The sequence below is a fragment of the Aulonocara sp. 'chitande type north' Nkhata Bay genome, linkage group LG22 (genome assembly GCF_057382095.1).
Source record: "Aulonocara sp. 'chitande type north' Nkhata Bay isolate Kocher_YH1m ecotype deep benthic linkage group LG22, A_spYH_male_GT1.1, whole genome shotgun sequence".
Classification (NCBI taxonomy): Eukaryota; Metazoa; Chordata; class Actinopteri; order Cichliformes; family Cichlidae; genus Aulonocara; species Aulonocara sp. 'chitande type north' Nkhata Bay.
This window is the reverse complement of record NC_141364.1, coordinates 31,012,998-31,039,167: the sequence shown is the minus strand read 5'-3', so window position 1 is coordinate 31,039,167 and position 26,170 is coordinate 31,012,998. Positions and strand designations below refer to the sequence as shown.

Genomic DNA, 26,170 nt, shown 5'->3' with positions numbered 1-26,170 from the left:
AGAACAAACAAAACAGTAAATAAAAGAAAAAAAATAGATGATCATGCTGCTGTTTCACATGTGCAGTATATAAAATACATCCCAGGGGGGCAGAACCAGCTCATGAACTATCTCAATCTCCATAAAGGAAAGATAAACAACTTCTACCTACTGCGAAAAAGGTAATCAAAAAGAAACATTTTGTTAATGAGTTTGAGGTGTACGACTGTAATAATTCATTCTAACATAAAGTTCTTGGGTTTTGAAGTATTTTTTTGTCTACCATAATTCACCTTTGTTTGTTTTTTGTTTTTCAGCATAATTTGCTCAAAGTGTGGCTCTTTGCTTACTACTTTGCTTAGTGTCTATGAAGAAAAATGTTGCTTACTCCTGGTTTAGCATATTAAAACTGCATTGACTAAAACAAGATTTCCATCCTTGTTGGATGTCATCACTTACAGTTTAATCCATCTCTTAAGTCTGATCTCAATAGCCGTTTCCGGGTCCAAACTCCTCTTCAGTTTCTAAACTCAAGCAAACACACTAAAAAAAGTCTAACATGCAGTCATTCATTCAATCTAATAAGTGCCATTCAAAACAGAATAAAATCATTGATTTGATTGTGAAACCCTTTCTTTTTGCATTTTAAAATACCACTTTTGATTTGGATGAAACTAAATATCTGTACAAAGGACACAACGCAAAGTCTTTGATTTCTCTCAAAACATATATTTCTTTTCATGTTGAACAGATAATATCTTTAATTTGAGTCAAAGTGATTTGCACTTGAACACGCCCACCAGAAATAGACCGGGACCCATTTTTATTCTGCATGGCTGCTGGAAACATCATGTCACATCTTTGATTAATTTCATCTGAAAATAAACGTAAGTAAAGCCAAGTGTGTTACAAAAGCTTTTATAATTTGTATTGCCAAAATTGCAGAAAATAACCCCATTTAAGCTGGGTCGACAGCCACCCCTAATTTTTGCATGATTGTAGCTGCTAGCTACAAGCTAGCTAGCTATCCTGCGCAACGTTAGAACTGGTTACCAGAAACCGACCATCACAGTCGGGAATACAAGTTAGTATACTGGTAAAAAACGGCTTTTTGCCTAACTAGCTAGCGTTACCACGATGCATCGGTGGTGGATAAAGCTAGCTAGCATAAGTTCATAGTTCATAACATTCATAGTATAACTCCGTGCTCCGCTTCGTTTGAATTTTTCTGGTGAGCTCGCGGTTTCTAGACACAAGCTTGTGTTTGTGCGCGCACGTTTGTCTCTCTTCATATAAATATCTGTGTGTTATGTGTGTGTACACCGAGCGCAAAAGATAATTATTAATGTGCATGATTTAGAGACAGAAATAACATGCCAGCATATAAGATCAATGACATAAGACTAATTCCTTCAATTGACTTTCAGGCGCGGCTCGGAAAAATGTGCATTTTCTGAAGAAATTTTAACAGCAAAAAATTGACCCTATGCCAGACTTAGTCGCTAATGGCTGGTCTGTAGACTGTTTGGTATGTCATGTTACGTATTTCTTGGTTTTTCTATGTAAGAGAAGTAACATTATTCTTTTTTTTCTGTATGCTTTCAGAACCACAGATCGCTCCATCCATTCCATGGCTGAAGCATACATTTTCATTTAATCTGAACAGGTATCATTTTGCATTTACACTGCACATCCTTTTTAAACATTTCATAATAATCTAGACTCTCCCTCATTATCCTCTCATTCACCTTGCTGATGTGTTGAGGACTTGATAAAAGAATACATGGTATGTCCATATCTGTTCTGTCTCTACATGAGATGCAGTCTCTTGATGTAAATTTGACAACTCTGCTATTAAATGCAGTGATTAATGTAGGACAGCAACGATTAATCAACTCATCAAGTTAATATCTTAGGGTTCTGTATTGTTTTCTTTTTTTTTTCTTGGGCTTTGTGGAACATTTATGAAAATGTTCCACCATTGATTTAATTTAATGATTATGCAATTCACAATCTGATTAGTCAAATAATTGTTCTAATAGTCTGTGACCAAACAACTATCAAAATAGTAGTTTATTATGGTCAAAGATTTATCAGGTGTGCCAGACTTCAGTTCTTCACTTGTACATTTTGTTCCATATTTTACCTCAAGATATCCCAGAAAGATGAAGCTGAGGAAGAGCTGCAGAGTACCACCATGGCACTCTTCGTCTTCAGGGACAACTCAAGCCTCCTACATCAGCCTCGAGACATCGGGATAATCATTGATGGTGTGGAAGTCCTGAATGAGTTGCCTTCTGTGGCAGCTGGAGTGGCAATGGTCTTTGGACTCTGTTATGCTCTTAATATGGAATATCCACGAGGATTCAGGTTCACCTTTGAGGCTCTTCAAAAGATTATGATGGAGCTTGACTTTAACAAGATGACCTCTAAGATTCGCAAACTTAATTGTGAACTTAACACTGCACAGTAGTGTGTTTGCATGCATGTGTGCATGTGTATGTGCACATGCATGTGCATGTGTGCTTGGTTATTTTGCTTGGTTGGCCTGCAGTGGTATTCTACATTCAAAATTTATAAGAACACCCATTTGAAAGGGAGATTTAAGTTGATTTCATTGATACATGTGTAGATTTTTTTTTTTTTACATTGTACAGGCACAGTGCACATATAAACATTTTTGAGTACTTGCAAATTGGTTTAAAAAGAGTTTTTATAATGGTTTTATGCCAGTTTTAGACAGGTTGCAGGTTTTATACTGGTTTTCAAAAGATTGCAGGTTTTATAAAACAAACATTTCTCTAATCATTTCTGCCGTAGCACTAAATCTGTATATTACTAATCCTCTCTATTGATTATAGTTAAAATGGTTTGGAACAATAAATAATTTTGAAATAATTGGTTGGCCAACTGTCTTGTTTTTTATAGGAAATGCAGAGCATTTTTGAACTGAAATAAAATGAAATGTAAAAAATATAGTTTGAATATATGTAAATCAATTACCTGGCTTCAACACAAACATATTAGTTCATGTTAATTTGGTTCGATGTGAATACATTAGGTTGGTTAAATTTCAATATATTAGCTTGGTTCAATAATTAAAATATGGTTCTATGTAAAAAAATCAATTTGGATCAATGCAAAATTTAATGTTTCAGTCAAATCTAGTAATATTGTTTATATCAACATAAAAGTATCAGGTCATATCAAGTGACTCAATTTGGATTCTATAAAGCCAAATATTTTGGATGTGACAACTGGACATCATTTTTTTTAATTTGAATAGGGTTATTCTTTTTACAGTGCAGTGCTGCATCACTGAGAGTTAAAAACTGTCTAAATGCTTTCATCTTTTTAATAAAATGATCAGTGTGTCTTCTCTACCAGGTGTAACAAGGAAGATATTAACCCTAAATTCCTTTTTGAAGCATCCTTTAATGCTTTGAGTACTCCAGGAGGGTAGAAAAGCACTACATAAGAATCAGCCCATTTACTTTTTGGAAAGGTTTGCCTTTTTTGGCTTCCTCCTCGTTGTTTTGTCTTTCTCTGGGTTTCTCACTTAGAATGACATCATCTACTCCATGATCCACCTCAAATTAAACACACTTCATTCTTTAAAAGAAGACAGGCATGGGTATATGCAGATTGCAGATAGCAAGCATGTGCTCATGTATACAGAATTATTCTGACTCCCTAACCTAAACATATGGTAAGAACAAAACTTGTCCATGCGTATGTTTTATTAGTGTAACTGTAATGTTGCATGTGCATTTATTTTCTGCACAGGATAAACAGAATTTGTGTGCATAAATTAATAAATTACACCCAGTAAGTAGCTAACAAGTTTTCGCTATCTTGGTTTAGCAGATTAGTATGCTAATGTTTGCTAAGCACATTGCAAGATACCAAATGGGACACTGGCAGTGGATCCTTTTGGTTGTAGATTACAAAGTTGGCTATTTGTGGACTTGGCTTGTATAGTGGTTCCCACAGGAAGTGTTGATGCATTGTATGGATGTGCTTTGTGTGCAGCAACGTTTAGATAGTTGGTGCATGTCGAAATAAAATTCAGTTGAATGAAGACATTTGCAAGCAGAGCATTACATTGTAATGAGATACTTCAAGTTATAATGTTTCAGTGTATATGAATTATGCTAATAGCAGCTAGCTGTACTCAAGATTAAGTAAAAATACTTGAGTTTGATAGGCTACAAGGCTTCCGGGCATTATAATAATATTTCCTGATCCTGAAACTATCCTGTTCAGCAAACAGGGATTAGGGCATATTTATTTTGCCTCATGCATGCTGTCCTCCCTGTAAATGTAGAACTCAGAGTGGGAGTTCGCATTCGTTTTGATTTTGATTAGTCACTCTTTGTTGTGCCTGCAGGGGGTGCTATTTTACATAAATCTTACATAATCTACCTTTGAGCTGAAGAGGGATGGGGTGGAGGGGATTTCATGGGATTTCTTTCAGCACCAAAATATCTCCTAGAAGTATAGGTCTTATTCTCTGTAGAAGGCAGCTTTAACATCTAACATATATTTTTCCATTTTCTGCCAGGCAGTCTCTGTTTGGCATGCGTTACCTTCCTAGAACTTATATATTGGAAGTAAAAGCATCCTTCAGTGTAGTTTAAATAAGTAGGGTGCTTTCAGGGTGCTTCAAAAACATTTTTTATTTTGGGGTGGGGGCTACAAAGGTTCCAGCAGGAACCCTCTGAGGCTTCTCTCCAGTTGTTTAAAGATTACTTTTCTTTCTGCTTACCTTTCCACATTAACTTTTATTACTGCTCCAAGAAATCTCTGAAATACTTATTAAAGCTGTAGTCTGCAGTTTTTCAGGACCAAGCCTCAAGTTTAACAATGATGCATGGTGGTGTGTGGGACTCTGACATGAAATTTGCTTCAGTGCTTCTTAGACCATTGTCAGATACCCTGTCCTCCTAAAACATTAACAATACCGAAATATCTGATGAGTTCATACTGTGAAACAGGTAGAAAATGTTAGTCAACAGTGTGCTGCAGACAAAACACTGCTTTAAATATGGGTTTAAACATTGATGTGAGGTTGCACTTCATGTCATGCATATCCCACATCATAGGATAAAAACAATTCTTTGAATGGCTGTGGTATAGTATATGTGTATTAGCAGTGTTTTTCTTTGCAGTGTTAACATTTGTGGCCAACAGCAAGAGGAACATTTGGAAGATTCTAACGATATAAACCCTCCTCGTTAGTCACACACCCTGTATTAATGAGCAAATATAGAAGCAATTTACTTTTTGTGGCTGGTAAATTAATCAATTAGTATCAGTTGTTGTTTTTCAGTTTATCTACATTGCGCTTTATCTGAAATCAAAGATGAGAGGTTCAGGGTTGATTATGATTCTGTTCTTTCGTCCTGCCTCAACAGTTCTCAGTGTTGATTAGGCTGATCAGCAGTACTTGATATCTGCGCTTTTAATTATGCTGCAAATGCGTCTTAAAAATAAAACATGAAGCACAGGATTTAGCAAGACTTGTATGCTGACATAAAGTGACTGCTCTAGCTGAATGGAAATTTGCATTTTTATATTTATCACAGAATTTATTGACACCAATAACCAGATAATATAAACCAACTGGGAACCAGCAGACAATCATGTGCTTATTTCACAGCAAATAGGCACCCAATTTGAATTTAAATCAGGGTTTACCTGTGTCAGTGCAACTATATAGAGCTGGTTAATTAGTCCTTTAAAACAAAATACTGTAAGCTGTCTCTGTCTTTGAAAATTAAATAGTTCATTTGAACATTCTTAAGATATTTTTGTCATTAAGCAGTAAAAACATTTTGGTTTATGAAAAATGTCACATTTTCATTTTCTGCATGGAGGGAAAAACTGGAAAACTCTCAAAGCTAATTTGTGCAGCATAGTGAGCACATACAAACTTCACACATGGACAAAACCTGAGTTAAAAGACCAACACAGTAACCATGAAGCCATCTACTGGTTTTAGACTTGTTACCATGTTGATTATAAGAGTGTTAGGACCACTTTGGTATCAGATTGGCGACCTGTCCAGGGTGTACCCGCCTCGCCCTATGGTAGCTGTGATAGGCTGCAGCCCCCTTCCCTCCATGACCCTGATAAGGATAAGCTGAAGAGAATGGATGCATGGATACAAGTGTTTGAGACTGATTTTACTTTTGAAGTCAGCCTCAAGTATAGTTGGTATTCCACACTTGACTTGAAGAACCAGAAGTTGCTGTGTTGACCCTTTTGGAACGATATAACAACGTCTCAAAAGCAGGAATGCTTGTTCTGCGAGCTAAACTGTTACAGTCCCGGCATACTATTTTTGGCTCCATTTTCCCCTTCTTTTTGTTATCCAGTCACCCATCCAGATCCAGCAACATCCTGACTCTTCACATTATTTTCTGCTCTGTGTATAACCTATTAAATGAACTAAGAATGGTGAAAGGTGGAGGAAACAACAGGAAGGACTAAACAATTATACAGCGATTAAGAATTGGTCATTCCAACTTCAGCAGACATCAAACTTGTGATTTCAATCAGTGTAAATAAAAAATATCACTGAAAAATGGAAGCATGTTCTGTTTTCATGTGAGAAAGATGAAGAAGAAAGAAGGGCTGCACCTACAGGACCACAACATCTGAGTGTGGGGACTCGGCTCAGAGAGGAAAATTAATATTTATGTTTTGAAGCAAAATGTACCAATGTTACACAACTGAACAACAGTACAGACTGTGGAAAACAATAGAAGACCATAATCTAAAGGAAGCAGTAATGCAACTGGGATACCCCTCCAATGATGTCACTCCTGCAACTCAAGTGAAATCATTCGAGGCATCTCTGTGCTTGTTTTTGCCTCACACAACACTCAAGACACCCTGGACAGAGGGTACATCTCTTGATCGCCACTTCACACCACATAACCCCTCTCTTCACACAAACCAGCTACAGGGTGGGCCATTCACCGTAATAACGTTGCGTTGAAACCAAGTGACATTACCAATAAGTTTGATGTGTCACATGGCCCTCTTCCTATTGAAAAAACAAAAGTTGTATCCAAGATGGCCGACTTCTAAATGTCCACCATGGTCACCACCCATCTGGAGTTTGCCCCCTCACATATACTAATGTGCCACAAACAGGACTTTAATATCACCAACCATTCCCATTTTATTACGGTGTATCCATATAAATGGCCCACCCTGTAGTTTCCACCAGTCCTTACAAGGATATCCAGCTACTCGGCTGCATCAGCCAGCTTCTAATTACCTAAAGCTTAGATCTAAAAAATATCTGTTTTGTAATTACATGAAGCCTTGTTCTGCTGTGGTAATTCTAATTTCTCAGTTCTTCTTTTCCCTCTTGTGTAATCAAATTCCTACCACATTTTTCCCCCAGGAGCTAATATTATTATATTATTCTCGAGTGTAAATCCAGAGGTGCAAAGCACTGGTTACACTGAATAACAGGAAGGCCTGATTAAAGAGCTGGCACAGTTCTGGAAAGAAATTCTTTGGACAGATAAAACCAGGATTAACCTGTACTAGAATCAAGAGAAAAGTAGCAGGATGAATTCTGAAGTGTACAGGGAAATACTCTCAGCTCACGTTCAGTCAAACGATGCAGAAGTGATCAGAGAGCACTTCACAGTGCAAATGAATAATTACCTAAAAGGTGCTTCAAAAGCAACCCAAGGGTTTCTCAAGGCAATTATATAGGATATTTTTCAATGGCCAAGTGATTCACCTGATCTCAGCAGAGGATGCTTTTCAGTTACTGAAGACACAGGTGACGGTAGTGAGACCCACAAACATGCAGCAGCTGGAGGTGGTTGCAGTAAAGTCCTGGCAGAGCATCTCAAGGGAGGAAGGTAAGCATTTGATGATGTCCATGTTTTCTAGACTTCAGACAGTCGCTGACTGCACAGGACTTTCATTCAACTAGATTGAAATAGTCCAGTTACTTTGGAGACTAACATAAAAATGCTCAAATTAGATTACACAACCTATATTACACAGCATAATATCTCCATACAGAAAGCCCCCAAATATAAAAGAAGAATCAGCAGACTCCATATTTGATAACTTTATTACAATACTGTTCAGCTTTGTGAAATTGCTATAGCGTCCACTGAAATGGATGTGGGCATAATTTTAAATTAAATATAAGTTCATCACCTTATTCTAATTGAATATTGGTTTTCTGCAGGCAGTGAAGTTAGGTAACATTAATTTGTCCTTACTCTCTCATCTCAGCTTGGCTGTTTTTTCTTCTTCTTCTTTTTCAATTAAACATCCATCTGGAAAACAGACATCTCCAGTGAGTGAGGGTTTGTTCAAATGCTTCAGTTCACTGCCCATAAATGCACTTTAGGGTGCTAGGGCTGTCAGGCCAGCTCTTTTTGCTGGATAATATATTGTTCCAGAAATAATTGCAATAAACAATAATAGTCATTTTAAGACCTCAGAGCACAGAGAAAGGGTGGGGGTACAGAAACACAGCATGTCTTTTCTGCTCATTTGATTTAGGTAATGTGAAAAAACATCTGTCTGTATTTTGTTACTTTTGTTCTGTGTCCAGAAATGATTTTTGATAATAATTAATGTCTGTAGCATTGCTTTGATAAATTCAACAAGTCCAATTTTGTCTTGAGGATACAAAATTCACAATTCTCATGGAAGTCCTAGGCACTCCCCACCTTTGTGCTGAAACCATAGTACCTTCACCATACAACATATGGTCATCATACAATGACCATACTTAATTAAAATGAGTAACTAAATTGACGCTGTTTGTTTTTTAACATTTACTCAGTAGTTTCTTTCTATATCTTTGGCCACACAATGATGTACCGGAGCAAACTTGTTTTGTTTTTCTATTTGACTTTTCTAAGTATAGAAGACTTCTGCACTGGCAAGCGCAAAGACTCATGAGATGGTTAATGTTTAACAACAAATTGTTAATTTAGTAGTGTTGTGATCATTATTTCAGCCATGTTGTGTTTAGACTCTGATTCCTGTGAATGTGTTATGTTGTTTCTAGTGCTGTGTGCACAGATTTAGCTAGAAATGGGCCACCGTGACTGAGGCTTCTCTGGCAACTGACTTTATTTTCACCCTGTTTTACAGCAACAACAGCAATGACAAATTCTTTGGTAAGTCATTTCTCAGCTGGCTTCAACAAATAAGAAACACATATTAATAAATTAATTATTCTAAAAATAGAACAAAGATGGTTTATCATCTCATCCACATTTACCTCCTCTTCACCTAACCTACAGCCTCTCTCTCATCCACCGTTCACATTGCTCTGCCTCGGTCTGCAGCTCGATTTGTGTGATTTGCTCGTAGTAGTTCTCCACAATCTGCCCTGGCTTAACATGTCATCCATGGCAATTTCAGTCCTGCAGTAATTTTTCATCTTTTATCTAACTGCAGTCCTATATATATTTATTTATCAATCACATCTAGCTAGGTGGTTCATGTTTGTAACAGAAGATCCATGCACACAGCATTGCAAGGTAAGTGGATGTTTCCTCAACTGCTTGTGCAGCTTTCAAGCTCCCACAATTCTTTTCCATCCAGCAACGCTCTCTTATCAGGTCCTATGAATCCCACTCAAATAGGGGATGCATGATTAGATGATGGAGATCTGCTCAGCCTCACCTGACACCACACCCTAAACCCACTGCTCCACCCCTGCCCTGCAGCTGAGCCAGAAACCATACCCTGCCACAATGTTATATGTTGTGCAAACAACATATGTTACAAATTTTAAGAGTAGCTTTTTACATTGAAATGTGGTCAAAATAATTCTGTGTATAAGTGATTCTTGGTATAAGTGGCTGCAATGGTTCTTTTACTTCCTCCCCCCCCTTTGAATTATAAATTGACCAATTTTAGGAAAAGTCATGAAATATCAGATGATGACATTTTATTTAAAGAGAGTTACATGATTTGTAAAATGCCAAAGAGTCAAAATAACCTGTAGTGGTGATGCAAACAGAGAAAAATAAACCATACAATGGTGATTTGAAAACTAAAGGAACGGTGAAAAGTAGACACCGAGTTGGGATTGTTTGTTTCAAAAAACAGCTTTCATACTCAAGAATAAAACTTGAACACAAAATTGATTTTTTCTTCATGTGCCCATGCTTTGACTTCAGAGATTACACTGGGATTCACATCAGCAGCAAGGAGTCAGTAACATAAAAGAAATGAAACCAAATTTGGGGGATTTAAAGAAGGAGAACATTACTGGAGCAGAAGATACTGACAGGCAGGCACTTTTATTTATTTGCAAGTCAAACCTGTAACCCTTTTGAAAACTTTAATAACTGTAATAACAGAGTTTGCATACATCACCTGCATGTAAAAGCAGGGTTAATACAACCAATGTGTTAATTGTTACAGTTATTGCTTTATATCCCAGAATGCTAACTAACCAACTAAGGTCATGTTTAAGTGGGAAAACATCTTTCACGAGGGGGAGGCCAGACTATCAGCACTGCATATTCATGAAAAGCTCGACTGAGTGACTGTGACTGGTGATTATGAATTTGTCTACTTTCATCACATTCATTCTGGTGGAAGGCTACAAAGTATTAAGCCTATACAAAAGTCTTTTCATGCACTCAGGAGGAAATGGAAGCAATAAAAGAAGCTAAACCAAATTTGTAGATAGCAAAGAGAAATTGTCAGAGGTGGATACAGGAGATCACTAGCCATTGGAGATAAGGAAAAACTCAATAATGGCGATATTATCCTTTAAGCTGATTACTAGCCCCCATGAGATGAACTGACCTAATCTGACAAAGAGATTTTGTGTGTTTACTTGGATGATGAGAAAGTTTCAGGTCTGATTCAGATATTTACTAGATCCAACAGAAGAAAGCAGTTCTTTTCTAAGAACTCCGGTCCTTTTATTAACCGGAGGTGAGCATCTGCCTGTTTCGCCTCCTCCTCCCTCTATTCTTTTCTGCAGCTCTGCTTTGATAACAACATCTGTGACATAAACTTTATAGAAGAATTTGGCTGTTTGATCAATGGAAATGAAAACAATACAGTTTGTAAGCCACACAGGCACTAGTCTGTGTTCGCAATTCTAAGAAATGAGATGAAGTCTCTCCTGCTGTGAAGCTCAGCGGGTAAGTCCAGCACAACAGTGAATCAAAAGTTGAGTAACACCACCAGCTGCAAATTCATGTCTTCACTCACTCAAAGAAAGTTTTATAACAAAATCTGGACTCCCACCTGTGGTGTGCACCAACCCAGTTTCCCAGAAATTACCTTTTCATAAATTCAATTGCGTTTTTGCAACATAAGGTAACAGGTAGCATGTTTTTAGAGTTGACAATGATGCCACAGAGGCAAAAAATGAAAAGTTAGTGTCAGAGAAAGTTTGTCATTTTGTCTAAATGTAAATAAGATATCTTAATTTACCATTGTCTGCAATCCCTACTCTTAATTTCACTGCAGTTACTGAACTGACAACTTATTCAGCATCAGTACTACATACATTTTTATTCCAGCATCAGAGAACTGATTTTGTCAAACTTACACATACATCCACACTGAGCTGGACTATTAAAAAGGCACCAGAGCCACAGGGTTGATCTATCCATATAAAGAGAGCATGAGCAGTATAAAAGATATACATAGCTTCTGCTTGCTAAAGAGAAGCAGTGCAGAAGTGCCTATCACCCAGATAATTTTTAATGGCATGAAGGGGGTGACACTCTTTAGAAGTCCATGTGAAAACAGCTCTTGGCTTCCTCGCTCTGTCAGTCAAGTAAACATTTTCCTGATTAGTTTCAGGTCTTGTTGAATAAATTATGAAGTTCAGTTTGTGACTTATGATCATTATAAGAGGCAGAAAGGAAGATTGCCCAGTGATTGCTAACAACTTGTCATCATTAACAAGTCGTTAGCCAATGAGCATGCAGTGTCCTGTTTGTCTGTGAGATCCACCGCTGGCTTGTTAAATCCTATATTTAATTGAAATAGTACAAAGATACTATATCCTATATTGGAACAGGTAATTATTTGCTGTTTTGCTGGGAGTAGGACAACAATAAACTGATTGGTTCATTAGTAACATGACTGGGTAGAAATGAGTTTTAGGAGTAATGACAGGGAGAAAATCAAGCATTGCTTATTTCAGCAGGACAATACAAAGAGCATGGGTCCTTACTAAAGCGAAAGGCTAAAGTGGGCTGTCTGATATCTAGGCTGGTTAAATTTTGAAAACATTTGACACTTAGTACAAAGATACTATATCCTATAATATACTATCTCACCTTTTTTCCCCCTCAAGGAATATCCCCGCACAAGAAACGTCTGCATACATACAGCACAGCTTCAGACAGCAGGTCTGCTAAGGAAAATCAATTTTACATCTCAACATGATTTTCTAGAACATTTTTCTGTAAGAATATAAGCCAACCTCAATTCACATTTATTCACAAGAAATTACATTAGAGGTATACCAATAAAGCAAATAAGTGTGGATCTACTGTCTGCAACACAGATCTTATTTTTATATAAGACAAAACCTGATGATACCGACGACAGCTCTAAACTTTACCCATGTGACTGCATAGAGGATGCAAATATCTGTATAATGGGTGGTTTCTCAGTTTGGCTTTAAATGCGATCTAAGATATGATATGCTTAAAAGCAACAAAAACCTTCTTATTCACTTTCTTGCAGAGGGGTGGATGAAAAATCTGTGTTAAACCCCTACGTGTCCATATAGCCAGAGGCAGGCTAGCTCAGCTTTGCATAAAACAGCTAGACTAACTCAGCCCAAAGCTAACAAAATCCTCCTACCAGCACATATAAAGTTCAGACTACTTGGTTTAAAACAGCAGAGTAAAAATGACACATTGCGGATTCATGGCAGGTATTCAGTTTTTAATTTTAAGGTGTTTTATATTGTAAGTTATAGATCCTGCAATATTACTGTGCTGGTCTGATTGTTTCCCCTCCGTTTTGTCTTTTACATAATTAACAATGAGTGAAATTTAGGGGCAATCATTGTCATCATAGCTGGAGAAACAACAGCTGCAATTAAATTTTTCACTCGATATGCATAGACACATTTATTCTAATAATTATTCACTGAAAATCCCAATTAAAGCCGTGAAAGCAGCACTCTTTATGTACTTACAATTAACTTCCTGAAGCTGCTGTAGGTTTTTATGACACCATATTTAAAAATCAATAATTAACAAGGACCCATAATAGCAGACACCCTAAACGGTTCGGTAGTGTTGCAAAGAAATATATGTGCATTGTTAAGTGGACATTATAATGCTATATAGTAACTCTTTGAACACTCACAGAAAAGCAGCTGAGTAAATGAGCGGGGAAGAGACTGCATATCGTCAGTGTCCCACTTCAAGAGCTAATGTGGGGCACAAAACACACAAAAAAAGAAAGAGTGAGGAGAGCAGGACCACAAAACTCTAGCTACACTCGCTTTTTTAAACATAAACTATGCCCAATAACGACTATTTATCAGGTTATTACTGCCATTACATCAAGATGCAAGTGTTGTGAAACAAATCACATGTTCATGCATTGGGCACCTCAGCCATGTGTTTGTACACCACTTTGCATTATCATTAGTTATTATTAATCTTTGGTTCTCTTGCACAGTGTGTCTTTTCTCCAGTTTCCTCCCCTCACCCCCAGCCCCTCAGCCTAAGGTAAAAGGGAGTTTTTCCTTCCCACTCTCATAATCGGTCGTCTGATTGTTGGGGTTTTCTTTGTATTATTATCCTGTTGGTATTTTACAATATAAAGTGCCTTGATGTGATTTGTTGTCGTGATTTGGCACTGCATGCCTGCTGCTATGCAACAATGCCATGTTTTGCATCTTCCACAGTGACAGTTCAGTGTGGTGCTGCTGCGATGTATTAATGACTTATCATCAGGATGTGAAAAAGCTGTGTTAGCTGAACAGTTCCATACATGTTATTACTTGTTGAGACAACTGTTGAGCAGAAGCTGCTGCAGAAGGAGGTATCTGGATTGAGATTGATGGAGGCTGAGTTTGAGCTAAACGTGTTCTGTGCTGCTCATGATATTCAGACTCATATTAAAAGTAGCTGGCGGAGATTTGGCTTTTGTTCCTTTGTTCCAAGCTGTGCACTGAGTGAAGGAGGACAGGCTGCTTAGGCATTTGTTAAATTATGAAAATGCCATTGTAAAAATCTGACCTGTTATCAAATGCTGATCAAGAAGCAAGAAATTGGAGTAATTTATATATATTTTAATGTAGCTTATTCTGATATTCAAAAGAGTTTTTATTGGCCTATTGTCCTGCCCACCATGAAGATGATTTAAAATAATGAAAAAAAGTGAGAAGTTGGGGTAATTCCTTACTTAAACTTTTTCTTGTACTATACAGGACGTAAATTGCATCCTTTTTTGCATCTCTTTAAAAGGCAAGCTCACTCGCCACTTTAGTCAGCTTGAGCCAAGATCTAAATCTAGATCCATCTGATCTAGCTAGAGAAGAGCAACTAGATGAGCTAGAGGAAGTTTACAAAAATGTTCTTGTGCAGCCACCTTTTTATCTGGCTCCTTCTGGGTCTCCCTCACACTCCACTTTCTATAGTGTACAAAAGTTCGGCTCTCTGTTGCTTGCCCATAACCACCATGCAGGTTTCCCAAGGTATGCGACTGGGGCTCTGTCCGCCACCTTCTTTACTCTCACAGAGGCTGCTTTTGCAAGACTGGCTATACAAAAACACCCCCTAGCCATGCCCAAACTCCCAGCCAGACAACCATATTCAGTAAATGCACGATATGTGTTATGTTTCTGAATAATCGTAGTAAATAAGCAACATAACAATAGCAACCAAAAAACGTGTGATTACGACTTTTGCTATAATTAAGCAGTCTTCCTCTGGGCACTTGGAGGGTGCATCATCTGCCACATTTTGCCCTTTAACAATGACCAGGATTGCCACAAAAGCTGACAGGCTCTTGATTTGCTTCTTTTCCACCTTTACCCAAATTTCATGAAATTTGGCTCTGCAGTTTTTACATAACCTTGATCACAAATACTTAAATAAATGGAAAACATACCTCTGCTTTGGCTCTTGCTTTAGTGGAGGAATGACACTGGTACGCTTCTTGAAGTGCTACATCATGCCACAGGCTGGACAGGGGCTCTGGTCAGTGTAGAGGGGAAGATGAATGGCTCCAAACACCAAGTTGTTTGAGGCGACAATCTGCTGCCCTCTGGAAGAAAAATACACTGCTAATGTCAAAGAAGAATTTCATCTTTCAACTTGACAACAACCCAAAGAACACAGTCAAGTCAACCACCCAGTCAGCCTAAAGGATGTCTTTTTCCTGGATCCCTCCATTTGTACAAACTCTGTGGACAGAACCAAAAAGAAAACTGCGTATAGGCTCATGAGCTGAAGACACAAATGTGGGACAATTTCTAAATCAGATTACTCGGGTGGTAGAAATCTTTTCAAAACAGTCATACCTATTATCAAAGCAAAAATTACGGGATGTTCAGCATTACGCAACGATGGAGGTTTTGCTTCCCCTTTTTTAATACATTGCCCGAAATTAGCTGCTTCTCATTTCTACCTTTGGCTCTTTATTTCAGCATATCCAAAGGAAAATGGAAAAATCAGCTTTGATTTAATAGGGTTTCATTCCAGCCTACAAGGCAATAAATACTAGAAAATTAGAAAGAGTCTGTACATTTCTGATATCCCTGGTATACCCATGCAGAAGCCAGCCAGATGTACTTCCAATACTGATTACAGAACTGAAGACAGTAATTATTCATAACCATTTCAGAAGCCAACTAGCATGTCTGTGTTGCTCTGATGAAGACTGGTGCCCATTCTCCTCCATTTCAAGGATTTCTCGAACGAAACATTAATAAGCTCGACTGCAAAGTGTTCAGAAAATAAAAGTTCTAAAATTATAAGACGGTTATGAGAGGTTTAGAGCACTAATAAACTCTCAGTAAACTCTCAGTAAAACGAATGCTGATAAAGTGACACAAATTAGTTGTGTATGATTTGTATGCTGTAAATGAAGGTGTAGCTTTTGGTAGTCCAAATGTCCCGATTTAGAAAAACTGGCCCAGTACAAATTAGAGATGGACCGATCCGATATTACGTATCGGTATCGGTCCGATACTGACCTAAATTACTGGATCGGATATCGGAGAAAAATAAAAAATGTAATCCGATCCATTAAATATCACGAAAGCACCTCACAAAACTTGCAACACGCCGTAACTCACCTCAGAACGTTAGCACATCGGAGCAGTATGCATCACGTGATAGAGCAGCTGTGGCATGCGGGACCTGTCGGTGCTCTGGATAGCATTTGGAGCTTCGCTAGCAACCCGGCATTTCATCTCCGACAATGTTATCCCCGAGAGAAGTAAAGCAAGTGTGTAAGTCCATCTCTGAATGTTTGTAAAGCATTCCTGCGTTAAGCTTAACAAGCGACTGCCTCTCCTGCTGCTACTTCAATCATGAAACTGCTTAATGATCAGCTGATCGGCTTTTCTGTCGCGAGTCCGTCTCTCTGGTTTGTTTTTGGCCCACTTTGCACCAGACAGAGGAAACCAGCGGCTGAACAACAGCAGAACGTTTAAGCTTGATCAGCTGTTGTTAGAATGTATTTAATATTACTTTCTACTCGAGGATCTTTTTCTATGTAGCTGACGCTGGTAACTGTGCAGGGGCGGATCTAGCAAAGTTTAGCCAGGGGGCCGATAGGGCATTAACAGGGAAAAGGGGGCACAAAGACATACTTTTCTTTCTTATTCTCATTTAAAATGTCGAGCTTTTAATAAATAATTATCCAAATCTTACACCCAAAGTTTTAATCTGATGTAAAAGGAATAGAAGTCAATTACTGTAACTATTAAGTCTAATATATATACCCTAGTAAGCTATAGTACTTTTTCCTTTGGGAAGGTACCATCTGTGCAGTCTGCAATTTTGTTGAAGAAAGATGTTGAATCTATTTAATATTTCTTGAAAAATAATTGATTTCTGTGCATTTTTTTTCACACTGCATCAAATTAAGGTTGATTACGTCGATTAAGCATCATGAGGTGGAGCGTGAGGGGTGGTTCCCTATTTTTTATTTATTTATTTTTGTTGTTGCTGGGAGTTGGAACCCTATTAGTTAGGTTGCTTAATATTTACGCTAAGTACTCTTTAAAATACCAGAATAGGGAGGATGGTGTAGGTTTAAGTTTATTAGATTGATCAGTATTGCTGAACTATGAAAATTTTTTTTTGCATACAGGTATAACAGAATAGCTTTAGTGTAGTTGTTGTTTTAAACTTGAGTATGAACTTATACAAAATGCAGCAAGATATTTAAAAAACAGTTTTGTTGATTAAAAAACACTATATCGGATTCATATCGGTATCGGCAGATATCCAAATTTATGAAATCGGTATCGGTATCGGACATAAAAAAGTGGTATCGTGCCATCTCTAGTACAAATGTTCAACATAACAATTTTTCTGTTAGCCACAACTATTGCGCTTTACTATAGTCAACCAATTCTGACTGGTTATTATTGGTTATTATTGTTTGAGGGATGTCTGTTTGACTGACAGGTGTACCGACACAGGGAGCTGGAGCTGATAGCTGTCTACTGGGCCTCATCTGGTCACTCAAGTTGTGGACCAAAAGCACTCATGTTGAGGCAAAGTCCAAATCCGGTGTATGACATCCAAAGGCTATGTCCATCTATTATATATACAGTGTAGCCTGTTGAAAAGGCACATATACAGAGTATATTGGTCCAACTGTATTTATTCACAATGTATCTTGTTGTGAAATAAGAAAATCAATGCAGAGCCTGTGCATAAACACGATATAATCCATGCTGGTTTACACTTTCAAAGGTTATATCAAATCAGTGTGTATGAAACTCAACGATTACACATGAGGTGTTTCAACTGCTATACTGGGATTAACTGAATTGCAATTTGCTTTAGTTTCAAAGCTGTTTTCATCAGAGATAGCTGCACCCAGTCACAAGGTTCAGAAAACCCACCACTCGCTATCTACCCAGCATCAAATGACAGTCTCATTAGTAACATGCTGGGCAACAGTGGTGATTACTGCACAGTAAAAGGACCGATTCCCTTCCCTGAGGTGTTAGCACTGACACAGAGCTTAAAGGCGAAAGGATATTGGACTTGCAATTACAAGTTACCACAAACATGACTGCAAATAAATGGTAATAATACCCTGTAGCTGTCATTGTCTTACAAATTCACTTGTTGTTGCTGTCCATGCAACGTTTGAGCAACATTAAGATTAACTTAGTTTACCTTGAAGACTGGAGGGGGACAGCAATACAGCAGGGTTATTTCTAAAAGCTGCCAAACATCCCTTTGACAGGGTAACTTATTGCCTGTCTTTCAGCCCTTGCACTGAAGTAAGCTAACTTCTTCATCTCCATATTTATAGTCACAGGCAAGAATTCCCAATGTCACACCAATGAGATAAGAGGGTTTTCCATCCATCCATTCGTTGATCCATCCTCCTGTGCATATTCCAATTCAGGTATTTTTGGCATAGCAAAAATCTCTGTTTTTCACTCCACTGGTCCAGCTTGTATCATAATAAGCTCCTCATTACGAACCTAAATCTCAAATTTGGCTTGTCTCAGGTATTCTAAGTGCTCTGGCAGTTAAGCAAACAGGAGTATTTACATTTCTCCCACCTCATTATTCCTGAGATGACCTCCAGAGCAAAGTAAAGCTACAGTGGGCCCAGTCTAGAAGTCCTTTCCATTGAGCCAAAGTGCAGAGTTGCAGTGTTGCTGTTTTTCATAGTATGTTTAATTAATGAAGTGTTATTAACGGTGGTTGCAGTGAAGCATTAGGGGAAGTAATGATTTCACTATCAGTAATTATAGCAGTGATAGGCCTGTTTATTCCAATTAGTCTTCATATGGCAGTAATTTGCTGTTTTTGTTATTCTTTATGGTTTGTCGATTTTTATACATATATATTAAATGGACTCTTGCAACTTAGTTAAGACTAATTGTTGCTGGTGCTTAATATCCTGCTGATAATAACTCACTTTCTCATCGATGACGTGCTTCATATAATATACTGATATGCAGAATTCGTAGGCTGCTATCATAAAGCACACACTGCCAAAGCTCTGCGCCTAAACACAACATTTCCTGGAAAAATAAACAGAAAAAACAACAATTCAAACACATCCACATCATCCCCAGCTCTCTTGTAGAGCGTTAACGTTTTTTGCCTACAGCTGCAAACACAACGCAGCTCCAAAGCGTTTTTTAAGCGCTTCTTCTATTGCTCCATCCATCAAGATATGGCACATTGTCTAAATCCGCTTTACATCTCAAATTCCCATTGTGATCAAAGAACAAAGGCACGACACATTCGGGTATTACTGTGAACCCTAGATGCTGGAGCTGCAAGACAAAAACAAAGCTTTTGACTTTGTGGCACAAAAAGACAGAGGTCTTTTGTCCTCCGGAGCACGGCGACGCTGGGCACATTTTGCTTGAGTCATACACAGGTCACACTTCCTTGGCCTCTTCTACAGACTTTATGATTGGGCATTGTGATTGCTGCAGATTTGGACCAGTTAGTCAAGATTAATGGGGGTCAAAGATGGATTTTCTCCCATGGCAGAGACGCATCATGACTCTCAATCACGCGTGGGAAAAAAAAATCTCACACTATTCCAGCTTACTTTGTGGGATCCTGGTGTGAGTTTCCAGCGCGCTGTGAAAAGCAGCAGCATTCTCTCTTGATTGAATTGCCGCCTTTTCTCCGCAGATTTTACCTCCACGTTGCAACTGCACTGAATTAAAAATTTAGAATGTGGCTTTAATTGATTTGAACATTCATATTTCCCCCGCAAAGAGCAAAACAGACTTAATTACACAATTGTTCTCTTATCTGCTCTGTACTCTGTGGACAGAACCTCTCTGATGCCAGCTATTGTTCAGTCACAGGATGAACTTATTTTTCCTCTGTAAAGCACAGGTAAACAAACCCTGCACAGGCTGCGCTTGGTGTTGATGTGCTGCCACCTCACATTGCCTGAAAGTGTTAGAAATCCGAAACAAAGAGGTGTGATGTGTGACGACATGTGTATCAAAAGATTACACTAATTTTTCAGAACCTTTCTTTCATGCCGGCTTCCAAAAAAAAAAGAAAAGAAAAAAAAAAAGGCTTGCTCAGCTACGTAGCATGAAATAACCTTTTGCAGCTGTTTTTCAGCTTCGCCATTTCAGCAAAGTTGTCCTGATATGGTGCCCACCCTCTTCCCCTCTCCTCTATCTGTCTGTCTCCGCTGTCTGCCTTCGTTTAAGAGGCCACAGCTACATAATGCCAAGGCCAGTGGCTTTGCTGGGAGCACCTGGTGAGTTAAAGGCTGGGCCAGGTGGTACACAGCTTTGACTGCCAATTAGTGCGGTGACCATGTGAGAGCTGCCCGAGATAACTTCTAATTAACGACGGACCTCCGAGGCATAACAATTAGCCTTTCCTTCAAATAAATCCACAAAAAACGTATCCACGTGTCAAGCCCACTAACTAAATTACTTTGTGCTGGCAAATAAAACCCTCATGAAGACAAAACAGCAGTTAAAGTTAAGTAGAAAGTAGCTGCAAATGACAGCCTGTATATCATAGTGACTTACTGTTGATACGTATTGTAACAGTAAGTCTCTATTAAAGAAGAGAATGAAGGCATTTTCCCTGACAAGGTCATAGATACTGCGGTGCTGTCAACAGGACTATAAGTAGAATGAAAGGAAGCAAAGATGCTTTACATTGAGGACGACACTGAAGTAGGCATGCACGCTTTCAGACTAACTGATTGGACCAGAAAATGATTAGACAGCACTGGAACAATTTGTGTAGACAATGACAAGATGAAAGTCAAGGACGAGGCACGTGCGTCCATGGGAAAGACAATGAAAAAAATCACAGGAAGAACTCCCGAGTACGCCGCTGTGATATGGAGATGTATGGTTATGTCGCTGGGAGGAAACATCTGCCTGCACGATACAGTATGGCTTTACATAATGCATCAGCTGTGGGCTCCCTTCCTCTGCTCCTCCAAAGGCACCTGCCAATAAGCATTATCAAACAAGCAGTCGCGGATAAAAAGCCACGCTGTAATTTTGACAAGCCTAATTGCAGGACTGATGTGCAGTCTCGATGTTGTTGATTGCACTCGGGAAAGATTACGGCAGCAATCACAGGAACGGCTCGCTTTGTTGCCGCATTCAAATTGTCATTTTGTAATCGTCTGTGATTAAAACCTCAGAAGGGGGGGGGGGGTGCAGCCTAGGTGCTTTTTTGTAGATTCGCTCATACAGTAAACTCCAATCCATTCTCCACATGTTGCCAGACTACAAGAAGCCTGTTTATCCTGGAGAATGGTGCTGAGGTGTTTCTTGGAAAATAGCCAGGACTGCTAAGTGGAAACAGAGGGCAAATCAAAAAGCCGGGGAGAAGTCCGAAGGGAATACTATGAAGGAAAAAGACTGTGTGACAGAGCACAGAAGCCTGAACAAAAGACACTAAGTATTAGTGAAATACCCTTGTACAGGCTGCAGATGCATGTGGACCACCACCCCGGGGAACTGGAAACATTTTTTGCTGTTGCTGCTGCTGCTGCACTCGCGGTCCCAGACCTTGCTCTAAAGCTGTGTACTTAAAGGGCCTGATTGGGTTTGTGGTGAGCCACGGGGATTCCTCTGTCTGGAGCAGAGACTCTGAATGCCAGAGCTGAATAACTGATTACAGTAAAGCCTTCACTGACTTAGCACAGCCTTTATACCACGGCAGCTTAAGCTGGAAATACCTCGCAGGAAAGATCTGAAAACAAAACTGGAAGTCAGATTGTTAGAGAAACTTACTCAAACTTTGAACGAGCTGTTAGGCGTGCTCGTGGAACGCTATACGTTATACCACGGCGTGCTTTGAAGTAGAAAGAGCAGCACACGAGTGCGGCTGCAGTTTCGTCAGACTTTTTGCTTGCAGCGTGTCTTCATCTGGCTGGCAGCTGGTGAGAGGCTGCCATGATTCACTGTGACTCATTGCCTCTTCCATGCACCGTTGTTGAAAGGAGCTCACAAAGGACTTTTCATTCTGAAGAATCATACCTTTCTTTTAAATTAAAAGACGCACATTAAGATGAGACGGCCGACACCCAGAGCTGTCCGAAGTACATATTATCAGAATAACACACATTTCTCTCCAAATAGCCCCACTATCTTATACGGCGTAACAAATGGCAATTGCTTATGGCAACCACATTTTCTTGATATAATTGGGTTCCTTGATAACGGATGCCACCAAAAGCAACCCATCTCCATCTCTGCCACCCTCCTTTCTAAATGCTGCAGCACGGTCCCCCACCCACCCACCCACCCCAAGGTCACGCCATCCAGTCTGATTGGAGACATGATGAGGAACTGGCTGAGCTAATGGGTTCTACTTGCTTATTATTTATAATGGCAAGGAGAGGTTTCAGGAGAAAATGAACCAGCCTGCTGGCAGACGCCTTCATTAGTAAATGAGGTGATGTCTCGTGCAAAATACAGATCATTACAAAACTCATAAACCTGGAGTTTATGAACACTGGGATATTAAGCATACAATGGAACCCGGAGTGATTAATGTTTACAACAAACTGAAAGGATTTCTGACAGCGAACATTGTTGCTTTAACTTAATGAGGCTGCTTGCAGCATCCCCCAGACAGCTCCTGAAATGTACTCAGCACAGACCTGTTTCCCTTTCAGTAGATATTGACAGTCATTGATACCAACACTGGTATCGGACTAATACTGGCATGATAGGATCGATACTTTGTTTCTACCCCGTAAGTTCAGTATATAGCCCGACTGAATTGTGTTAAACATATACCTTAAACGTTTTTGCATTTACTCTCATGGTTATTTTATTCATAGCCTAGAGCACATTTAAACAACAGCAGTTAACCATAAGTACTTTAGAAACAGCTACATTTAAATTCTAGGTCTCCAAAAACACACACAGTTTGAAAATACACGGAAAGTTGACAAAGCTGACCCATGACACGAAGCTCTCGCCTACATAAGCTGCCTTAACAAGTAAAAAGTATCAGTATAGTCAGTACTGACCCTCTTGGTACCTTTTTGGCACTGCTACTGTATATTCAACAGTTACCCTGAACGCAGTGAATGGTCCATGCAGCATATCTCTGCCTTCTTTGGATGCTTTGATGGGATAAGAGTATAAGAGGATGAGTTTGTCCTTTTGGTCATTTTTCTCTTAAATCTCGAAGAACAGAAATGTGGGAAATCCAATCCAGTCCTCAAAGAGAATAAGTTGTTTTTCTCAACATGACCCTCCAGTGCGAGCTGTTTCCTTTATTATGAGATATTTACACAAAGAGAGTGAAATATGATTTACGGCCACTGATAACTGTTCTCCTAACTGTGCACATTTCAGCATGACACTTTCTCAACATTAGAAAGCATGCATCTCTTTTCTCTCAGTGCGCAACTGAATAATTGTGCAGATTTTTTATTTTTGTTGCAGCAGAAAGTTGCAGCGCAACACCTTCTCAGCCGCACTTTAAAATACTTTAAAAACCTGCACGCGCGCCGCTCACTGTAAGGCACCTAAGCTTAAAAGCTATACGTAGAATAGGACGTGATTATTACCGCAGTCCACACAGTTAGAGCCACGCGCGGTGATCCCACACTCACCTAAAGTCAGTCCCCGGAGCTGCGGGCGAAGTCCCTTTATTCCCACGCGGAGTGACGGCGGCTTCAGCTTCAGCTCCACAAACAACGGAATAATGCAAATCAGCCACAAGCTACAGCTCCAAAGGTCCAATTTAAAGGAGCAGGGAGGAAGAGGGGGGGATAGCGCCAAACTGGCAACCTCGCACCGTTGCCTGTTTGAATGTGACAGCGCTGGGAGGAGGTTTACTCCCCCCCTCCTGGAACAAGCGGCACATCCGTGCGTTTTTGCTTTTCTTGGGGGGTCAGTTTGTTTCCGTGAAGGAGGGAAGGCTGGAAACAGGTTTTCTCACGTAAACGGGCTACACGTTACTCTCTCCCAGGCAGTGAAGAGCATGCATTTTAATTCCTGAGCGCTGACCATGAGGGGCACAGCGCTGCTACGCCCCTCAGCATCCTCACTCGCACACACTTGCATCAGGATGTTTTTATTTTTTCTTCCTTTCCCTTCCTTTGGCATGCGTGACCGGGTCCTGGTGTTAGCCCGCAGCTCGGTGCCGCAGGAATCACCAAGCGCTTATAAAGTGATAAAGAATTTATTTCATCAATTTATGGGTCTTTTTTCATCATTCTCTCTCACTCATTCCTTTTCCTCTATTAAAATAAATATATAAATAAATGCAAGGGTAAATGACAAGCTCATCCCCAGTTAATATCTGCCGAGAATCTTTAAGGTTAAAACTTTGGAAAGCTTCCAATGAATTTTGCTTACAAGACCAGTACGGCTGATTTCCATACTGTACTGTAAGTGCTGCTGACTAATAGGATAATAGAGGTGACTGGTAGCTTAACTGCAGTGAGTTTAAGCAGGGTGAACTCACCCAAGCTGAAGTTCACTCAGCCATAATAGCCTCAGGCCTGCAGAGACCTGTTAGTTTTTCATGCCCTTGGCTAAGGTGACTGCATACCCTCACACCCTCAGGCCATAGGAAATATTTACTGTCATTGGGTTTCATTGAAAGTGTCTGGAATTATTTTTGCAGCAACCTTTATCAGATCCATTGAGTCAGCCGAATCATATTTCAAGGCCTGCAATGTGAACTCACAGTGTGAAGAAATATGTGGCAAATAAGTTATTGATACTTTTTTTAAAGCATACAAAAAATTAGGTGTAACTAGAAGGAAAAACTATATTTTAATGGTTAGAAATTGAAATACATGAGGTTAAAAGGAAGCACATTGCTTGCTTAATCAAAGCCAAGACTACGTCTTTTATAAGTGAAGCCTCGCCTGTAGTTCTGTGGCATGCCCTGCATGAGTTCTGAGCCCAGAGGCCCTGAAAGCTGCTGTTTGAATGCAGATAAGTTCATCATTTGATAGAACATTTCCTTTCTGGTTTCAGAGCTGCATGCTGTCTTAGGCTCAACAGATGGTTGGGCACTTGGCTAGATGGGGACTTGACGGGCCAGCTGAACATACACGGTGGAATGATGGCTTCTAGCAGAGAGAGCGTGTGTGTGCAGGGGGGCTGGTGGGAATGGAGTTTGTGAAGAGTGAGGGAGGAGGTGCAGATAATGTGGTTAGGCTGGAAGCCGGGCAGTAGGAATGGAGTCCCATAATATCTTTTTCTCTCTCTTTTTGTCTTTTTTTCCCTGCTCTGGGCAACATCTCTGGTTGTGATGGAGGATGTGGTTTCCTTTGTTGCCATGGGGTTTAGGACCAAATCTACTGGCTTATAATACTGCGTTTAAAATATTGAAGATACTCATTGTGGTTGTTGTATTTCCTTGACCTTCAATATTTAACCAAGGGTGACAAACATTTGGCCCGTAGGCCAGAACTGGTCCCTCAGACACACAAAAGGTCCTGGTCACATTAGCAGTAATACACAGTCATGCAAATGAAAGAAAAGTTATAATTATTTCTCAACCTTGATTAAAATAATTTTTTTAACAAGTTTGGAAATCCATTGTAATCTTAATATTGTAGTTCACATGTAATGAGACAAAGGGAATATGAATAAACGATTATCATCCAGTGGTTTCTAAATATACTGACTTCATTATATAAAACTTTGGCAATGTGTAATATGAACATTTATCTTTGTAATTTTTTTCTTTAATAAGACAAAAATAATTAAAAGTAAATTAAGATGTATTATTGCATTGGTGCTCCATCCCCATCTGCAAAATAGCAAGACTCTGGACCTCCTATAGCAGGTCAGCACTTCCAGTATCTAGTGTGTAAGTGTGTGAGGATGCACAACACCCACTTTTTAGAGAACTTTCTAGAACTGGTGAGGTTAAAAGGCCCTATGTAAGTGCAGAGCATTTACCTTTTTTACACCAGATATTTTGGCATATCATAGCAGGGAAAGCTGAAGTATCTGCTGTGAGTCCTATTTCATTCTACTTTG

At 39.3% G+C, this 26,170-nt stretch overlaps 1 protein-coding gene across 2 annotated transcripts in view; it reads right to left on the bottom strand.

The window, feature by feature from the left end:
* The window catches only part of LOC147304460 (CMP-N-acetylneuraminate-beta-galactosamide-alpha-2,3-sialyltransferase 1-like), a 115,836-nt gene extending 91,695 nt beyond the window's left edge, over positions 1 to 24,141 (bottom strand). Inside the window, exons 1-3 of one of the 2 annotated variants that reach the window (XM_086279193.1) lie at positions 23,779 to 24,141; positions 15,100 to 15,255; positions 13,345 to 13,408 (exon numbers count right to left, since the gene is read on the bottom strand). The gene's annotated coding sequence lies outside the window, so the exon portion shown is untranslated. The remainder of the gene's footprint in view (positions 1 to 13,344; positions 13,409 to 15,099; positions 15,256 to 23,778) is intronic. The other variant, XM_086279192.1, reaches the window with a different exon arrangement.
* Positions 24,142 to 26,170: the final 2,029 nt, after the last annotated feature.